General features: G+C 43.4%; 1 protein-coding gene across 4 annotated transcripts in view; it reads right to left on the reverse strand.

The window, feature by feature from the left end:
* The window catches only part of DYM (dymeclin), a 348,746-nt gene extending 331,174 nt beyond the window's left edge, over positions 1 to 17,572 (reverse strand). For 2 of the 4 annotated variants that reach the window (XM_041746584.1, XM_041746566.1), the window contains exon 1: positions 17,317 to 17,570. The gene's annotated coding sequence lies outside the window, so the exon portion shown is untranslated. The other 2 variants (XM_041746593.1, XM_041746576.1) reach the window with 2 other exon arrangements.
* Between the last annotated feature and the right edge of the window lie 701 nt (positions 17,573 to 18,273).

Genomic DNA, 18,273 nt, shown 5'->3' on the forward strand with positions numbered 1-18,273 from the left:
CACCTCTCAATGAAATATTTTTTATAAAACAAAAAAGACCTTGACATTTTGCTTACAGTTTTCTATTTATCTTGGAATTCATGCTAATTAACAGCACTGTGAGCCTAATAGTTTACTGTATAAACACCCAAGTGTGTGGATCACAATGGGTTAGCTAAGGAACCATTGGTTTACTGGCATTAACAACTTAGTTATGGGTTCTTTGGCTCTGCTATGAACTCAATTTCCCTTCTCTGGGCTTCATTACAATTAAAAGGATAAAAATGACACCCGATAAAAGGAAAAAGAGAATCACAACAATTCATGTTCTCAATTCAATAGGCCAGTATTTTACTTTACTTGTGGTACCTTAAAAGCAATCAATTAAAATAATTCACTTTGTGAGTTTAATTAGGTATATGAATGCTGAATTTTCAAAAGAACAAAATTCTATCCCACTTCTCCTAGATAAGTCAGACAACAATGAGAAACCTTATTATTATAGTCTACCAATGAAAATTTAAGTCAGACTTTATTTTTTATTTGTATTTTATTTTTTGAATAAGTAATACACATGGTACAAAAAAACAAAGAATTGACAGGGCATGTAGTAGAAGTTTCCCATCTCATTTCCTAATCAACCTAGTTTCTCAACTTAGAAAAAATGTTACCAGTTTCTTGGGTATCAGATATCCCGTGTCTATACAAACACATATTTTCCCCTTTTTACACAGACTACAACCCACAAGTTATGCCTCTTTGCTTTTTCTAGTTACCAAATATTAGAAATCAGTACATATCTGTATAAAGGACTTCATTTTTACAATTCTATAACATTCCAGTTTTTAATTTAATAAACCCTATTTTTTTAATAAATCTTACACTAATGTGCATTTAAGTAGTTTATGGTCTTTTACAATTATAAATCATTCCCCAATAAGTATCTGGAATACTTAAGATATTTCACACATATATGAGACTAAAGGTATAATAAATCCAGGGAATGAGAATTGCTGGGTGAAAGAGTATGGGCATTTCCAATTTTGGTAGATAGTGCTGAAGGGTAGCATAATGTGTCACCTCAAAATATGCCACTTTATTAGCATTTTGATTCTTCTGAGCCGTAGGCATTTGAAAAACAACAAACACAGGTTGAGGCTTTCCCTGAACTCCCTTGAGCTGCCTAAAGAGAGCTCCTCCAAAAGGAACTTCATTATCGTAGATCCCCTCCCTCCCTGGAGAGTTTCACCAACCAGGTGACTCATCACAGGAAGGAAGACAAGAAGTGGACACCACACCCCTGACACACAAACTATCACACTCCCATCTGTTCTCCTAAGGGCTCATTCCTCTTTCCTAAAAACCATGTGTTCACCCCTAGGAGGCCTACATGTCCCCTCCCGGATCCCCATGAGGATAGTAGTTAAATCTGAATTCTATGCCACCTCCCTGGGTGTCTCCCATGTGCACATGAGGTATACGTAAATAAACTTTGTTTTCTCCTATTAATCTGTCTTCTTTTACAAGGGTCTCAGCTAAAAACTCAGAAGGGTGGAGGGGGATTATTTTTCAACCCCTACACCACCTAGCTGCCCTCCTTAGAGGCCGCCAGCCTGTACTCCTCGCAGCAAGGCCTGTTTCTTCACACCACAGCCACCTCCCTTTCATCAAACTTTCTGGTCCCTGCTAACTGATGAGACAAAATAGTTTTTCAGCACAGTTTTAGTTTCCATTTCTTTCAGAGTAAAAGAGCCATTACCCTTTGCCTATTTTCTATTAATTTATTGGAAATAAATTTGAGGGGATCCCTGGGTGGCTCAGCGGTCTGGCACCTGCCTTCAGCCCAGGGTGTGATCCTGGGGTCCCGGGATCGAGTCCCACATTGGGCTCCCTGCATGGAGCTTGCTTCTCCCTCTTCCCCTCTGTCTCTCATGAATAAATAAATAAAAACCTTTAAAAAAGGGGGGGGGGGCGGAAATAAATCTGATTTTCAAAACTGCTAGGATAGACCACAAAGTATTAAATTAAGTTCAATTCAGAACCGCTAGGAAACCCATCTAAAACAATATGAAGAAAGCCTGTGAACTCATGGGGAAAGACAGAACAGAATAAACCAAGACCGCCAACTGAGTCCAAGGTGCAGCGCCTCTCCCTGCTTTTCCTCACCAAGCCCTAGAAATAATGCAAACACATGTGCTTAACTGCCAGTAATTCCACAGCCATGCTCAAAAATTCACAGGAGACCAGAAGCTGAGGGGAACCATGTAAACTGGGAAAGAGCTGGAGATGGGCTGAGAAGGGAAAGGGCATCCCAAGGCGGGCACAGGAGCCCTCACCCAGGGCAGCAAGAGTACACACAGCCACTCCAGGCCAGAAGTGGAGGGCTGGAAAAAGCCAGCGCCCGGGGGCCACGGACAGGTATGACGGGAACACCCTGCCTGTCACCCTGGCCTGAGCCCTCAGTCCCCAGGCAGAACAGTGAAGCACTATGTGCTGAGACCTGTGATGGCAGGGCCTCCGGCAGCTGGATGCCCCGGAGGGACACGCGTAGCCACGCAACTAGCCCCCAAGGTACCGTTGCCAGAAAGTTCCACCTGCTCCCTACACTCACGGAAAGCAAAGTAGAAAGCAGAGGCCTAATGGCATCTTCACTGCATCGATTCATCTCAAGGATTCCACATACACACACACACACACACACTCTCTCTCTCTCTCTCTACCTGGACACAATTTATTTGGAATTCCCAAGACCTTCATCAATGAAACCCAGAATAAAATGGAACTTGAAAAAACCACTGTCCAATCACCTTACCTGTTGAGAGCCTGAGAGCCCTGGCTGTGCACTAGGCTTCCTGGGCTTTCAGCTCTTCTTTCTCTCTCAATCTGTAACTGAGGCTGTCTCCTGGTTTCACTAGTGGCTCGCATGACGGGGCTTTCAAATCTGGCCTGGTCCCAACCTCCCACCGGAATGCCAGTTCTGTCTACATCCCTAAAACACTTAAGATTGTTAAACAATAAGGAGAATATATAATTACGTAATTATATATACAATCAGTAATTCTGTGGATAACAACGCGCTTATATAAGTCTAGACTAGAAATGAGAAAGGTGTCATCGTTGATGCTTTCAGTAGTCAATCTTTCAAAGGACCGATCTTTAATGTGGTGTAGTCAAGAACTTAATCTTGACACATAAAAAACTGATACTGATACCATCCTCCCTCCCAAAACCACTTTCCCCTCTCAACTAGCCACTATGTGACTACCCGCCCTAAAGTTCCCACTCTGTAAAAACTACCTACATGACCTGTCTCTTGCAGTACAGTACTCCTGAGAGGCATGAATCAGGCTTTGTATTTCTTCCCTATCCCTAATTAACTTCCAGCACACTGCTAAAGAGAAAGGACTCAAAAAAAAACAAAACAAAACAAAACAAAACCAACTTGTTGAAACAGGCAAGGTCCCACAGTTGATAAATATAAGACATCTTCAATACAAATTAGGAATAAAATAACACTAAAACAAATAAGGTATTATTTTTACCCATCATATTAGCAAAGGTTAGAAGAAAAAAACCTTAAAAGGAGCATGAGGGCAATAAGGAAACAAGCAACCCCATTTCTATGTAGACATTTGACAAGATCTATCAGAATTTGGGATCCCTGGGTGGCGCAGCGGTTTGGCACCTGCCTTTGGCCCAGGGCGTGACCCTGGTTACCCGGGATCGAATCCCACATCGGGCTCCCGGTGCATGGAGCCTGCTTCTCCCTCCGCCTATGTCTCTGCCTCTCTCTCTCTCTCTATCATAAATAAATAAAAATTTAAAAAAAAAAAAGATCTATCAGAATTTTAATTGTGTTGCCTCTTTGTGCCAAGGACTTCATATTTAGAAATATATGTCACAAAAAAAGAAAAAAAAAAAAGAAATATATGTCACAGGTGAACCTGTACCAGCCGATGGGTTCTATGCATACAGATGTTCATCATCTCATTGTTTGGGACACCAAAGACATGAAATAACCTATGTGACGGTCATGACTACAGGATGGGGTAAGCATCCAAGGGAGTACTATGTAGCTGTGGAAAAGAATGAAACGAGGGAATCAAGGCAAAGACAAGTTAAAGAACTTGCCCAATGTCCCAGAGAACAAGTGACAAAGCTAGGATCCGTACCCAGGTAATCTAATTCCCTAATGTGCCCATAAATCGAATTCACCTATTCCAAATCCAATCTCCGGTGTTTCCCCTTACTGGAGTGACTCTCCAATGAGTCACTCAAGTCCTGTGAGGGAATGAAAAGTACAGCAGTGCAATCCATAGTATTTTAAGGACTTTGTATGGCAACAGATGATGACCACACTTAGCATGGTGAGCATTTCATAACACATAACTGTCAAATTACTATTGCTGTACACTGGAAACTCATGTATTGTATGTTAACCATAACTTCAATACAAAATTACAATTTTAAAAAGTCCTGTGGGTTCTTCCACAGCATGCACATTTCTACGTATCATCTTTTAAATCCGCCTCTTCCTTTCGATTCACAATTCCCGCTGTCTCCATGCCAGGCCAGGCTCCTGTAATCCCATATGACCCAGTGGAACAGTATTCGGGTTTCTTTGCCTCCCACCTCCTCGCCTGGATTCACTGCACACTCAGCTACTGCATTAATCCTTAGCAGGACATTCTATCCTACACTGTGATAAAGACCAAAGATTCTAGTGTGAAACAGACCCCAACAGGTCTGTGTAGAGTGAGGATGAATCTCTGTTTCACAACTTAAAAACCCTACTGTACAATAGGAAAAACAGCACTTAAAACGTCTAAGATTTTGGGGCGCCTGGGTGGCTCAGTGGTTGAGTGTCTGCCTCCAGCTGACGAGTCTGCTTCCAGCGACGCCTGGGATTGAGTCCCACATCGGGCTTCCCGCTCAGTGGGGAGCCTGCTTCTCCCTCTGCCTGTGTCTCTGCCTCTCTCTGTGTCTCTCAGGAATAAATAAATAAAATCTTAAAAACAAGCAAACAAACTTCTAAGATTTTCTGAGGATGAAGCAGGATGAGGCACAGCAAACGAAGCATCAGGAAGGGGCCTAGCAGAGTACATCTAGACAAATAAAGGTTGAATATAATAGATCTTTAATGTTAATAAAATCACCACATCCATTACTTCACTAACCAGCTCAAAAACCTTCAATGATTCCTCACCACCTGGAGAACAGTACTGTACTGTCCAACTACCCTCCAAACCAGTGGTTCTCAAACTTAAACATACATAAAAACACCTGGTTAAAAAATGTAAATACCTGGGGGCCCCTGCGTGGCTCAGTCAGTTGAGCCTCCGCCTCTTGATTTCAGCTCAGGTCATGATCTCAGGGTTGTGAGACTGAGTCCCGTGTCTGGGTGCTGCACTCAGCAGAGAATTGGCTTAAGATTCTCTCTCCCTCTCCCTACACCCTTCCCCAACCCACACTCTCATGCTCTCACATCTCCCATAAGCACCTTCTGTCTCAAATAAATACATCTTAAAAAAAAAAAAAAGTGAATGCCTCGGCCCCAAAGATTCAAAATATCAGGGTATGGCCCAGGCATCTGCATTTTCTTAAAAAGCATTCATACTGATTTGGATACAGGTGGTCTGTAACCTCAGTTTGCAAATAAGTGTCATAACAAAGGAAGCAGGGCAACCCCGGTGGCATAGCAGTTTAATGCAGCCTGGGGTATGATCCTGGAGACCCAGGATTGAATCCCATGTCGGGCTTCCTGTATGGAGCCTGCTTCTCCCTCTGCCTGTGTCTCTATGAATAAATAAAAGCTTAAAATAATAATAATAATAATAACAAAGGAAGCAAGCAGTCTTCTCAACACCTAGCATGCTCATCCACACCTCTGCTCCTGCCATCCCCACCTGACCTGCAGCCCACTCGGCCCCATTCACTAAGCACAGAAAGAGCTTTCCTCTGTAATCCTAAAGCAGCACTCTATCCTCACCACTCATTTGGACTTGTGTGATCCTTCCAGTAATACCTGGTTTGTTGTCGGGACTCTCAGACTGCTATTTAACTTTTCCCATCAGTTATTCCCCCGAGTCAATTATACCATCATGGACAAAAACAATACTTTGAACAGGAAATGATATGCTCAATATTTTATATTTATGAAATATTTGATATATGCATAAAATTAAATCTCCTCCTTTTTGTGTGCTGTCTCCTGATTCAATGTGCCTTTAAATGGAAGGTAAACATTAGTGGATCTGAAATATCCATAATCAAATTCTGTCCTAATCCTCTCAAAATATGCAAATGACACCCCTGTGTACTCTGTCCCAACTTAGGCGGAGAATCCATTCATCATAAGCTATATTCCAGAATCACCTGCTTCCTGAGAAAGAGGAGAAAAAAAAAAAAATAAACACACCCCTTGTTCGTACTTGAGACTTTGGGGCAAAACCTCACAGTTGAAATGGGAGATTACAGAAATAGTAGGCAACATCTCTAGTCAAAGGACATTTAAACGCACAGATACCATTAGTCCACCAAGTAATGGTGGACTACATTCCAAGTGCTATATTAAGTACCCTGGAGCATTCCACTCTAGAAATGGGAGTAATGAGAAAAAAGAGATTAAGCTCACAAAGATAGAAAGGTGACAGGGGGGTGGTAACTGAATCAGCAGAGCTGAGGAAGCCCAGTTTAAGGGCCTGCTAAAAGGGACCCGACCAAGAAGCAACCCATGGAACCGCCGGAAGACCAAAGAGCTGGAGAAGAGCACCAAGACTACAGGAGCACAGTGCAGGGCTAAAGTAAGTGGCCCCCTCACCAACCTCGCACCCCATGGAGACCATGTGTGTGCTCTCTGGAGAATTGTACCTGGAGACACTCTGGACTCCAAAGCCCAGGTTGAGGGTGATGAGGAGGAGGAGGATGAAAACAGGAGAATGAAATTCAAGTGCACGTGCTGAAGGCACACAATGGTGGGCTTCCCCACCTCCAAGGCAGGGGACTGGAGGACTCTTCTCAAGAGAAACTGAAGGGGCATCCAGGGAAAAGTTAACAGACACGTGGGATCCCTCATTTCAAAAGCTGGCCTACCACCCCCAACAATGCCCACCACTCAACACAATCCACTCACACAAACCACTTCCAATCTTAAGTACAAGAGAACAACCAAAAGTGAATAGACTTGTGAGGAAAGCCTCCAACACAAAATAAAGACACCAAAATAAACTTAAGGAATCGTACAACCGAGGATTCTTAGAAAAAATTAAAAACTAAAACAACCACAGAGAGATAAAGCAGTAACAATAAAAAATGCAAACATTTGTTTAGCACCCACTATTCCCCAGACACTATTCAATCCTTTACACATATTAATTCATCTATTCTTCACCACAACCTGAGGTAGTGTATCTTTTCATTGTGTAGATCATGGGTTAGCAAATCATAATTTGACCCAAGGGGCCAAATCTATTTTTAAGTTTTTAAACAATTGAAAAAAAACAAAAACAAAAAGAATGTGTTGTAACATGTGGAAATCACATGAAATTAAAACGTCAGTGTTCATAATTAAAGTTTTAATGGAACACAGCTCTGCTCAATTGTTCACATATTGCCTTTGCTGCTTTTGATATAATAGCACAGCTGAGTAGTTCCTACAGAGACCAGATGTGATGCTCTCATCCTTTGATGCCACTGCTCACACTACAAATCTCAATGACGTAGACAGAAGTCAACATTTCAAGTGTCTTGCACATTGTGACACTTATTACCAGTGGATATCTATCATGCAGAAACAAGAAAAGAAGGAGACTTTGATGTCACACTTTTAGTAGAGTGTAGATCATTTTTTAAAATCTGATGTCACAGGGTTATGTCTATTATGTAACAGCATCGTACTTGTACCAGAATACCCTATAGGAAGACACTACCAACGAAGCACTCATCACAACAGCCTGACGGGCCCTACATAAGAGCACTCCCAGTTCATGAGAGCAACAAGCAAGGAAGTTAGTAAATTTAAAACACATTTCAACACAGCAGAGTGTCTTCCCAAAAACAAAGAATAAAAATGAGACTGCAACCAAAGCAAGGTTCCAAATAGCTCATGTGTTAAACCCACAAGAAAAGTCACTGATCAATCATGAGTTAAACTAAATCATGTTTGATTACAGTAGCTGAAGAAATATGTCTAGAAAAAAAGAAATATCTTTCAGTGAAAATAGTTGTTCAGAGAATGGTCTATATGGAATAATTATGGCCATGAATATTTTCCCAAAAAAGTAGAGAAAATACTAATTCGGTCCAACCTAAAGTGGAACCTGCTTAGATGCATAATAACTGATGATGGTAAAAATATATGTGAGGCAGAAGAAACTCTGATGGACAAATTTACAAACCTTGTGAAAATGCAAGGTGTTTAAAACCTGCTCATTTTTCACTGCATGATTAACTAGCAGGTAGGCTGCATAAAAGATCTGAATCCATCACATGTTATTGATCCAGTTACAACAGTTGACTTCATTACATTCATCAACTTAACCATCCATCAGTTCCATGAAAATTCTATCAGAAAGAGAAGCCGAATATCCTGATGTGTCCTACCACCCGATACCATGGCTTAGCTGGGGTATAATTTTATGGAAATTGCTCTAGCTCAGAGGTGAGAATGGAATTTTTCTGAAGAAGAACCTTCCTCAGCGACTATTACTGAACACTGAAAGGCTTTGCAAATTCATTTTTGCTGCAGATTTGCTAATATTTCCCAATGAATTCAATCTAAAATTAGAAGGTCAACAGCACTTCCATGCAAAACCTACACGGAGGTAGTTATTTCAAGGACAACTGACACTGAATCATTAAGTGCTTCACACACTTGCAATGCTGTGAAAAATTAAAACGAGATGTGAGATCTCCAATGGCACACAAATATGCGATAATATATTTTCCAAAATAAAACTACAGTTTCAGCATTTTTCAGACCTCAATACAAGTTCCACCTTTCAAAGACCATTTAATTGTGCAACAGAAGCTTCTACCTAACCCTCAATCAGAAGTGATTAGTGGGCAATGTGATGATTTGCTAAAAAGGTAATTATTAAGAAAAGAATCTAACAGAATTCTATAGATGCTTTCCAAACAATAAATGTGCTCCACCAAAACCATATGTTCATGGACTAACATCAGTATCTGGAGGTATCATGTAAACAGATACTTCCAAAAAAAAAAAAAAAAAAAAAACAGATACTTCCAAAGAAACAATACCAAAATCTCATTACAAACCAATGTTAAATACGAACATTTGTAATCAATTTTGATGACTGAGGTTTAATGTTAGGATGCCATGTTAGATAAAACGTTATCCCCTCTCCTCCAAAAAGAGATTTCATCCTTCTCATAAGCAAACCTTTATTACAAAAAAAAAAAAAAAAAAAAAAAACTATCCTCAACTATTATTTGTATTGTTGTATTGTATTTTGAATTTCATCAGTAAAAAACTTGTGGAAATTTTTTCTCTCGTTACGTAAGTATCTGTATAATATCCCTCTTTTTGTCTCTTGGCCCACAAAGCCTAAAATATTTACAATCTGGCCCTTTACACAAATATCTGCCAACTCTTGGCCTAGAAGAATAAACTGAGGCAAAGAAAGATTAAGTAACTTGCTCAAGACTCTGGTGTTAGAAAGTGGCAGGACAGGTTTCAGAGAGGCAGGCTGCGTGCAGAAACCACTACACCACGTTGCTTCCAAGAACCAAGAACAAGAGGCCATAAAAAAGGAAATGGTCAAAGAGCAAGAAAAGATACTTGAAATGAAAAGCTGTTTAGAAAACTGGGCAGAGAGAGGATAAGGTCAAAGAAATTTCCATTATAAAGAACAAGACAAACAGATGGAAAACAGGAAATGGAAACTTAGAAGACCCACTGAGATAGGTCTTAAAACATTAGTAACAGTAAGTAAACACGACCAAACCAGAGAGGTGTTAAGTCAAGACACTGTCGAGTTGGGTGTGGAGTGTCTGATATTCCATCTTACATGCACCATAACAAAGACATGAAGCCTCTGGGACACGGACCAAAACAGTTCAGTGCCCACAGCAACAGCAGTAGCCGCAGCAACATCTTGCATCAGTTTCCTGGGCCCCAATCCCCACAGGCCTTTCAAAGCATTTCGTAAAATTAGTAATATGTTCATGAAAAAATAAGCAAATGGAGGAGGGAGCAGGGAAACCAGGCACATCACCCAGCTCGGCAGTGAGCAAATATTTATATACTCCTAGCAATATAAACACTGGACACTAAATTAGCCAAGAATTCTCATGCATCTCAACTGGAAGGGCTGGGAGAGGGGAGGAGGAGGAGGAAGAGCACCTCACTTACCACAAGGAGGCAATAGGTGTCATCCACATTGATAAATCAAAAAATAGCCATTTAGCCATATTATTCATAAACATGATTGGGGTAGTTGTCTCTGGGAACCACACTACACAGGATAAGGAAGGCTCGTTTGTTATAATATACCCTCTAATATCATTTATCTTTTCTAAAACACAAGCATTACTTTAAGTAGAAAAATTAACTCATAGAATGTGCTTCACTACTCACTATCACAATCACTGACTCATATACACAACTCAATGTGCCCATACCAAAGATAGTGCATTGGTGAAAACACAAACTGGCAATACCCAAGCTCCATCACATTACAGTTATGTAAGCACAGGGGGGTCCGTCATTACTTCCTGAGTGCCCCGTATGTGGCCAGCATGATGCTAAGTGCCAAGACTGCAACTGTGAATGGAATTTACAGTCAAGGAGACACAGATAAATCAACATGAAACTATAGTACAGCAACTATTTAAGACTCAGTGAAAGCTTTCCAGAAGTCATACCACAAAATCTAAGACCTAAAGGATACAAAGGATTGGCCTACTTGGTTGTAGGGTTCAGAAAATCATCCAAGCAAAGAGAACACCATGTATAAAGGCCTAGAGTGAAGACAAAAACAGGTAAGGGACCATTCAAGGAACAGAAAGAAGCTCGACATGGCTGGAGTAGGGAGGGAATCAGAGTGGAAGCAAAAAAGGCCAGAAAGCAAGCTGATGGACTTACTAACGGGCTTCTATCCACCCACTGCAACCACAGATCACACACAGCCCTGAGGCTTGCAGATCCGTGCAATCTTCCCCTATATGCTAATGATTTCAAAGTATCCATGAACACTCTCGCGGGGGCCAGACCATTTCCCTGACTGTATGCCAAGCATCACCATCTGGACCCAGAAATCAAGGACCAGGGCAGCCTGGGTGGCTCAGCGGTTTAGCACCGCCTTTGGCCCAGGGCATGATCCTGGAGACCCGGAATCCGGCGTCAGGCTCCCTGCATGGAGCTCGCTTGTGTCTCTACCTCTCTCTCTGTCTCTCGTGAATAAATAAATAAGATCTTGAAAAGAAAAAAGAAAAAAGAAGAAAGAAAAGAAATAAAAGAAATAGAAAAAGAAAAAGAAAAAGAAAAAGAAAAGGAGATCAAGGACCACACCCTAGGGAGGGCAGAGTAAGAAACCAGGTCCCTAATGGCAATGCAGCCACCATGCCAGCTCCGAAGCATCTGCCTCTGGACTTTTACAAGAGAACAAACAGGTTTAAGCTATTATTCAATCAGGTCTGTTAGCCACAGCCGAACCTAATCTTAACTGATGCAGGAGGATTTAAAAATATTTTAAGGTGGGGCACCCCGATGGCTCAGTCAGTTCAGTATCCGACTCTTGGTGTCAGCTCAGGACATGATCTCAGGGTCATGATATGGAGTCCCTGAGTTGGACTCCATACTCAGCAGGGAGTCTGCTTTAGATTCTCTCTCCCCCTTTGCCCCCTCTGCTCTCACCCACATGCTCTCTAAAATAAATGAATAAATCTTCAACAATAACAACAAAAAAGTGTTCTAGGGTGAAGAGCTACAAGAAATATCCTGAAGGAATTAAGATTCAGTGACTCACCTAAAAAAGAAATTATCAGTCACAAGACATACAAAATCTATATTGTTTCATTCTTCCAGTGTCCTTACTAGAGAATTAACAGCCACTTTTAGTGTCTGCATTTTTATTTTATTTTTCATTATTTTAGAGAGAATGCAGTGCATGCCAACTGGGGGAAGGGCAGAGGGAGAGGAAGAGGGAAAGAATCCCAAGCAGACCACGCACTGAGCCCAGAGCTTGACGTGGGGTTCAATCTCACAACCCTGAAATCATGGCCTAAGCCAAACCAAGAGTCAGGTGCTCAACTAACTGAGCCACCCAAATGACCCTGCATTATTTTTAAGTTGAGATATAACCAATATGTAGCATTAAGTTAGTTTCTGGTGTAGGACATAACAGTCCTTATGTGTATATTGCAAAATGATCCCCGCAATTAAGTCTAGTTACCATCCAAGATTCTTCCTTCAGCTCAGATGATGATCCTGGAGTCCTGGGATCGAGTCCCACACAGGGCTCCCTCCTCAGTGAGGAGTCTGTTTCTCCCTCTGTCCCTCCCCCTACTAGTGCACACTCCCTCACTCTCTCAAATAAATTCTAAAAAAAAAAAAAAAAAAAAAAAAGTCTAGTTAACATCCATCCTCATACATAATTACAATTTTTTTCTTATGAGAACTTAAAAGATCTACTGTTAGCAACTTTCAAATATACAATAATTACTAACTATAATCACCATGTGGCACATTACACCATGGTGACTTATAACTAAAAGTCTGTACCTTTTGACCACCTTTACCCATTTTGTCCATACACCTGGCCGCACCCTGACCCGTAACCCCAGCCTGGTGCCTGCATATTTAAAGAATGTGATAAAAATTAAAGAAGATCAAAAAGTACCAACCAAACTTCCTTAAAGGAATGAAAAAAAGACGTTTAGTAAATAAGACCTATTTGTAAAGTTGTTCTCAACCCTACTAGTTTATTTTGACAAGAAATAAGTAACAGGTAGATAACTTACACACTGTGTACGTGCACTTTTTAAGTAGAAATTCAGAGCATTAGCTCCACTAAGAACCTTCCAAGGGGAAACAAGCTGAAAGGTGGGACCAGAGAGTGTGTTCACCTCCCCTTATGCTTAACTGAGAAGCCCTCCACTGAAGCACAGCACCATCAGAGCCAGGACCTTCAGACCAGGACACAGTCAAGACCTTGAGAGCTAAGGTGGAATGCGGAACCCCCTTGGGAAGCAGGGTACCAAACTAGAAGCCTTCTAACGTTCTATCTCCCAGACTCCATCTTCTCCTGGTCCCGGGAAAGGAAGAGCAGCCACAGTCTCACCTGTTCAGACTCACAACCCTTTCCAACCATCCAGGTCACAGAAAGAAAAGTTGAGAAGGGGCCTCAAGCCCAAGTCTGTCAGTTCATTCTTCCTGCACATTTTTCCACTTTAAGAGTTTTCCTGGGATGCCTGGGGGTTCAGTCGGTTAAGTGCATCCAACTCTTGATTTTGTTCAGGTCGTGATCTCAGAGTCATGAGATTGAGCTCCAAGTCAGGCTCCCCACTGGGGGTGCCAACTGCATGAGATTTTCTTTCTCTCTTTCTCTCTCTCTCTCTCTCTCTCTCTCTCTCCCCCTCCCCCTGTCCCACTGCCCCTCCCCTCCAACTCCATCTCTCAAAAAAAAAATGTATTTTTATTTTAAATTAATTTATTTATTCATGAGAGAGCAGAGATACAGGCAGAGGAGAAGCAGGCTCCCTGCAGGGAGCCCGATGTGAGACCTGATCCCAGGACCCCAGGATCACAACCTGCCACTGAGTCACCCAGGTGCCCTCCAAAAAAAAAATTTTTTAAGAGTCTTCCTGTTGAATTGGGGGCGCCTCAATCACCCACTGGGACAGAGAGCCCTCTCACTTGGGGGACAGGAACCATCACTGCCCAGACTGTCCTATGACTTCAAGTAGCCGCTGTGCATTATATACACTGATTACAAGTAGACAATACTTTAAAAACATGAAAACAGGGATCCCTGGGTGGCGCAGCGGTTTGGCGCCTGCCTTTGGCCCAGGGCGCGATCCTGGAGACCCGGGATCGAATCCCACGTCGGGCTCCTGGTGCATGGAGCCTGCTTCTTCCTCTGCCTGTGTCTCTGCCTCTCTCTCTCTCTGTGACTATCATAAATAAATAAAAAAATTAAAAAAAAAAAAAAAAAAAAACATGAAAACAAAGAGACCAAAATGAAATACAGAAAGACTTTACATGTTGTCGCAATGCTTTTATGCTTGATCACTTTTAAAGGTCTTATTTTACTAAAAACTACGCTGCAAGCACACAGGTACTTCCGATATGCTTGTTAAAAAGGAAAATGGAGTGGTCCTCTCTGTCATTAACCATTCCCATTTAAGATGACACGTTGAATTTGTAACATCAAAGGTAGTCACCTCAACTAGTCTCAGCAAAATGTCCCAAAACACACTAAGGCAGGAGAATAACAGCCCCCAAAGATATCCATATCCTCATCTATGGAATTTGTGCTTGTTACCTGGCAGAGGGGGCTCTGCAGCTATAATTAAGCTAAGGACTCTGGAGGGGGAGATTCGCCTGAGTTATCCAGCTGGGCCTGGTCTAATCATACAGGTCCTTAACATTTCCCAGGTGTTATCGGAGACCTATACAGCATGGAAAGATACAATATTGCTGACTTCGAAGATGGAGCAATAGAGCTGCAAGCCAAGGAATCGGGGTGGCCTCTAAAAGCTGGAAGAGATAAGGAAACAGGTTCATCCCTAGAAACCTCCAGAAAAGAACACAGCCTTGCTGACACACTGATTTCAGCCTAGTAAGACCTATTTTGGACTTCTAAAATACAGAACTTTAAAATAATTTGTGTTGTTTTAAGACACTAAATTTGTGGTAACTTATTACAGGAGTCATAGAAAACTAATACACATGAGGTGCCCAGGTGGTTCAGTTGGTGATGCGTCGGACTCTTGGTTTCAGCTCATGATTTCAGGGTCCTGGGTTTGAGCCCCGCTTTGGACTCTGCGCTCAGTGCAAAGTCAGCTTGTCCCTCTCCCTCCTCTTCTGTTCCTCCCCCCACCTCCTACTCTCCCTCTCTAAAATAAAATCCTTAAAAAAAAAAGAAAACTAATACACAGTAAACAACTAACAACATGTGAAAGTATATACAAAAGTGTAATCAAATTGCTCAAATATTTAGAGCAATGAGACATAAATTATTTCTGCATGTCTGTTTCACTTTTTAAAAATTTGCTTGCGTCGTATTCCACTTGTTTTTCTCCTGCTCTCATGAAAACTCCATCAATTAAAATGCCAGCCAAAGTGACAGTTCTTTGAACTTTCTATAGAAGGATGAACCAGCAACCGAGGAAATGAAACAGGGTAACAGGAGCAACTGGAAAAAATCAGGAAACAATTATTCCATGCTTTTTTAGAGAGTCAAACATCAAAGCATTTGCACTGTGTAATTCTTTTGTATCAAATGGATGCCACATTTAAAAAAATAAGTCCTTCTAATACTAAGAGCTTACTATTAATTTTTTTAGATGTGACAATGGTAACGTAGGCATATGAAAAAGAGAGTGACTCAACCTTCTACAGATAGACACTCAAATATTTACAAATGAAATGGCCTATGATTTGCTTTAAAATAGTTGGGAGTGGGATAGGCATGGATTAGAGTATAGATCAAAGTAAATTAGCGGGAGTTATTAACTGCTAAGGCTGGGTAACGAGTGCATGGGGCTATATTAAATTATTTCAATGTCTAAACTTTTCTGCACTTAAAAGCTACAAAAACAGGGATCCCTGGGTGGCTCAGCGGTTTAGCGCCTGCCTTGGGCCCAGGGCGTGACCCTGGAGTCCCAAGATCGAGTCCCGCATGGGGCTCCCTGCATGGAGCCTGCTTCTCCCTCTGCCTCTCTGCCTCTCTCTCATGAGTAAATAAATAAAATCTTTAAAAATAAAAAAATAACAAAAGTTATGTAAACAAAGTCCTTGGACTCCATCATAATAACATAGACTCAATATATTTAACAGTTGAATCTCCTTCCTGTGACATAACCCCCCCCCAAAATTCTCTTCCGTTCAAACCACTTGCAATCTATAGTTTAATCAATTACTCGTCAGTCCCCAACTTATTTTTACCCTATTTAAAACCTTAAAAGAGAAAAAAATAAAAAAAAAAAAAAAAAAAACCTTAAAAGAGTTTCAGTAAATCACTTAACCTCTAAGAACCCGGTTCTTCATCTGCAGAATGAGAATATTTATACTTGGCCACTCTGAGTTGCCAAGAGAATTATGGAAGATAAAAATTACAAAGCAGAAAAATAATTCTAGATACCTATATATTTACAAATTTCATGATCAGCAGAAACCATTCACCTTTTCCTACAGATCTCTTCCCTTCCATCCCCAGCTCCTTTCTTGCACCCTCAGCCCATCAGACCGAAGGCCTGGGCTCCTCTGTAAGATTACACTCCCCTCCACGGCCTCCATCCCCCACGTTTCCACAACAGCTTCTGTACACACGTCTCCCCCCAGCCTCCCCTCTCTCCTTCCAGGGGTCCCACTCCGTCTGCAAGCCTAGTGCACATTCTGCGCACCCCAGGGCCGGCCCTATCACAGCCACCCATCACTCCAGTACCCCAGCCCTGTGCTTTCTGCTATCGGCTTTATCACCCCCACTACTGCCGCCAGCTCACAAACACCTGGGCTAACTTCCCACCCTTTCAGTTAAAACACAACTGCTGGATGTCAGGAAGCGGGAAAGGGGGAAATAGAGTGTAAGGGGAGTTTCTTTTTGGGGTGATAAAAATGTTCTGGCATTCGAACAGTTGCACCACCCTGTGAATATGCCCCCAAAAAACAGAAACAAAAACCACCGAGTTCTACTTCAACGGTACCTCTACACGGTGGATTTTATGGTATGTGAATGACTTCTCCAGAACAACGTCTACGTCAACAACAATCAACACCGTGGCTCACGCTGCCCATTCCACGCCCATGCCAGGCCAACACCGCACCACCTCCCGGTGCACCCACCTAGCCGCCCCTCGGGGTCCCCCCAACTCCGAACGCTGGGCTGGGACGGAGGTCCCTCTCGACGTGGACGCACACACTGCCCCTCGCCCTCTGAGCGCCACTGCGCCCTGGAAGGCGGCGGAGGGCGGCGGGCAGCTCTCGGGGCCCAGGCACAGCCCTCCGGGGCGGCCCGGTCCCTCTCCCCCGGTCCCGGCGGAGCGGTCCCGCCGACGGGAGGGGGAGCGTGTCCGCAAACCGGCTCGGGCCGGGGGCTGGGGGCCCCGCCGGGCTTCCAGGGCCGCTCGGCGGGCGGCGGCGCCACGGCCCACCTGTCTCAGCCGCGGGCAGATCCGCTTCCAGCTCCACCGACGCGCGAGCGGGGGGCGGGATCGGAGGAAGCCGCCGTCGCCGCCGCAGTCGGGGTGGCTGGCGCACGCCTGCTCAGGCCTCCATGTTCCCACGTCGCTGCGGCTCCGGCTCCGGCCCGGCTCCCGCCCCGGCAGCGTCCGCGCGGAAGCCGGGGGGCGGGGAGAAGGGAGGAAAGCGGCCGAGACCGCGGCTGGAGACCGAACGGCCGGGCGCGCGCCCCACCGCGGTCACGTGGCGCGCGGCGCGCGGACTTCTGGGAAATGTAGTCCTTCGGACGTTAGGCGTCTCCCCACCCTCCGGTCGCGTCCCGGGCAACGGCGAGGCCACGTGGCCAGTGGGGAAGCGGCGGAGCCCTGGGGGTCGCTGGGCTGCTCGCCCCGGGCGCTGGTTCTGGCGCCTTAGCTTTGTGAAGGCTGTTCCTTCCGACTGACAACCATCCCAAAGTCGAGCGGTTACTTGTAGGGCTCTGAAGAACCGGGAAATAGGAAGATAATTTATCTTTGGGGGTGCTTTGATTTTTTTTTATCTTTACCTTTATTTCTTTCAAACCCTCGTGTCGAGAGCCGACTTCCAGAAAATGATTTTCAGTGGAGGCAGGTAGTAGGCCTAAGATAACCGCACTAGTGGCAGAAAGGGCAGGTCCCTTAGGAAGGAGGATGTACACAGCACGGTGTCCAAAGAAGGGAGACTGGGCTCCAATGAGCTGAGATTACCAGGCTGCCGTCCGACCTGGAGCTTTGCCTCAGTTTCCTGTTCTGAAACAGACACAGGATGACGATGATGATTCTTCTCCTACAGGACTGTTGCCGAATCAGTAAGGATCATTAACGACCCAGGTTATGAGTTGTCGTGCGCTGTTGTTTCTCCAAATAACGCTGACATAGACGCTCCGATTTGCAGCCAGTGTCTCAAGGGTA

Source organism: Vulpes lagopus, chromosome 1 (genome assembly GCF_018345385.1).
Source record: "Vulpes lagopus strain Blue_001 chromosome 1, ASM1834538v1, whole genome shotgun sequence".
Taxonomy (NCBI): Eukaryota; Metazoa; Chordata; class Mammalia; order Carnivora; family Canidae; genus Vulpes; species Vulpes lagopus.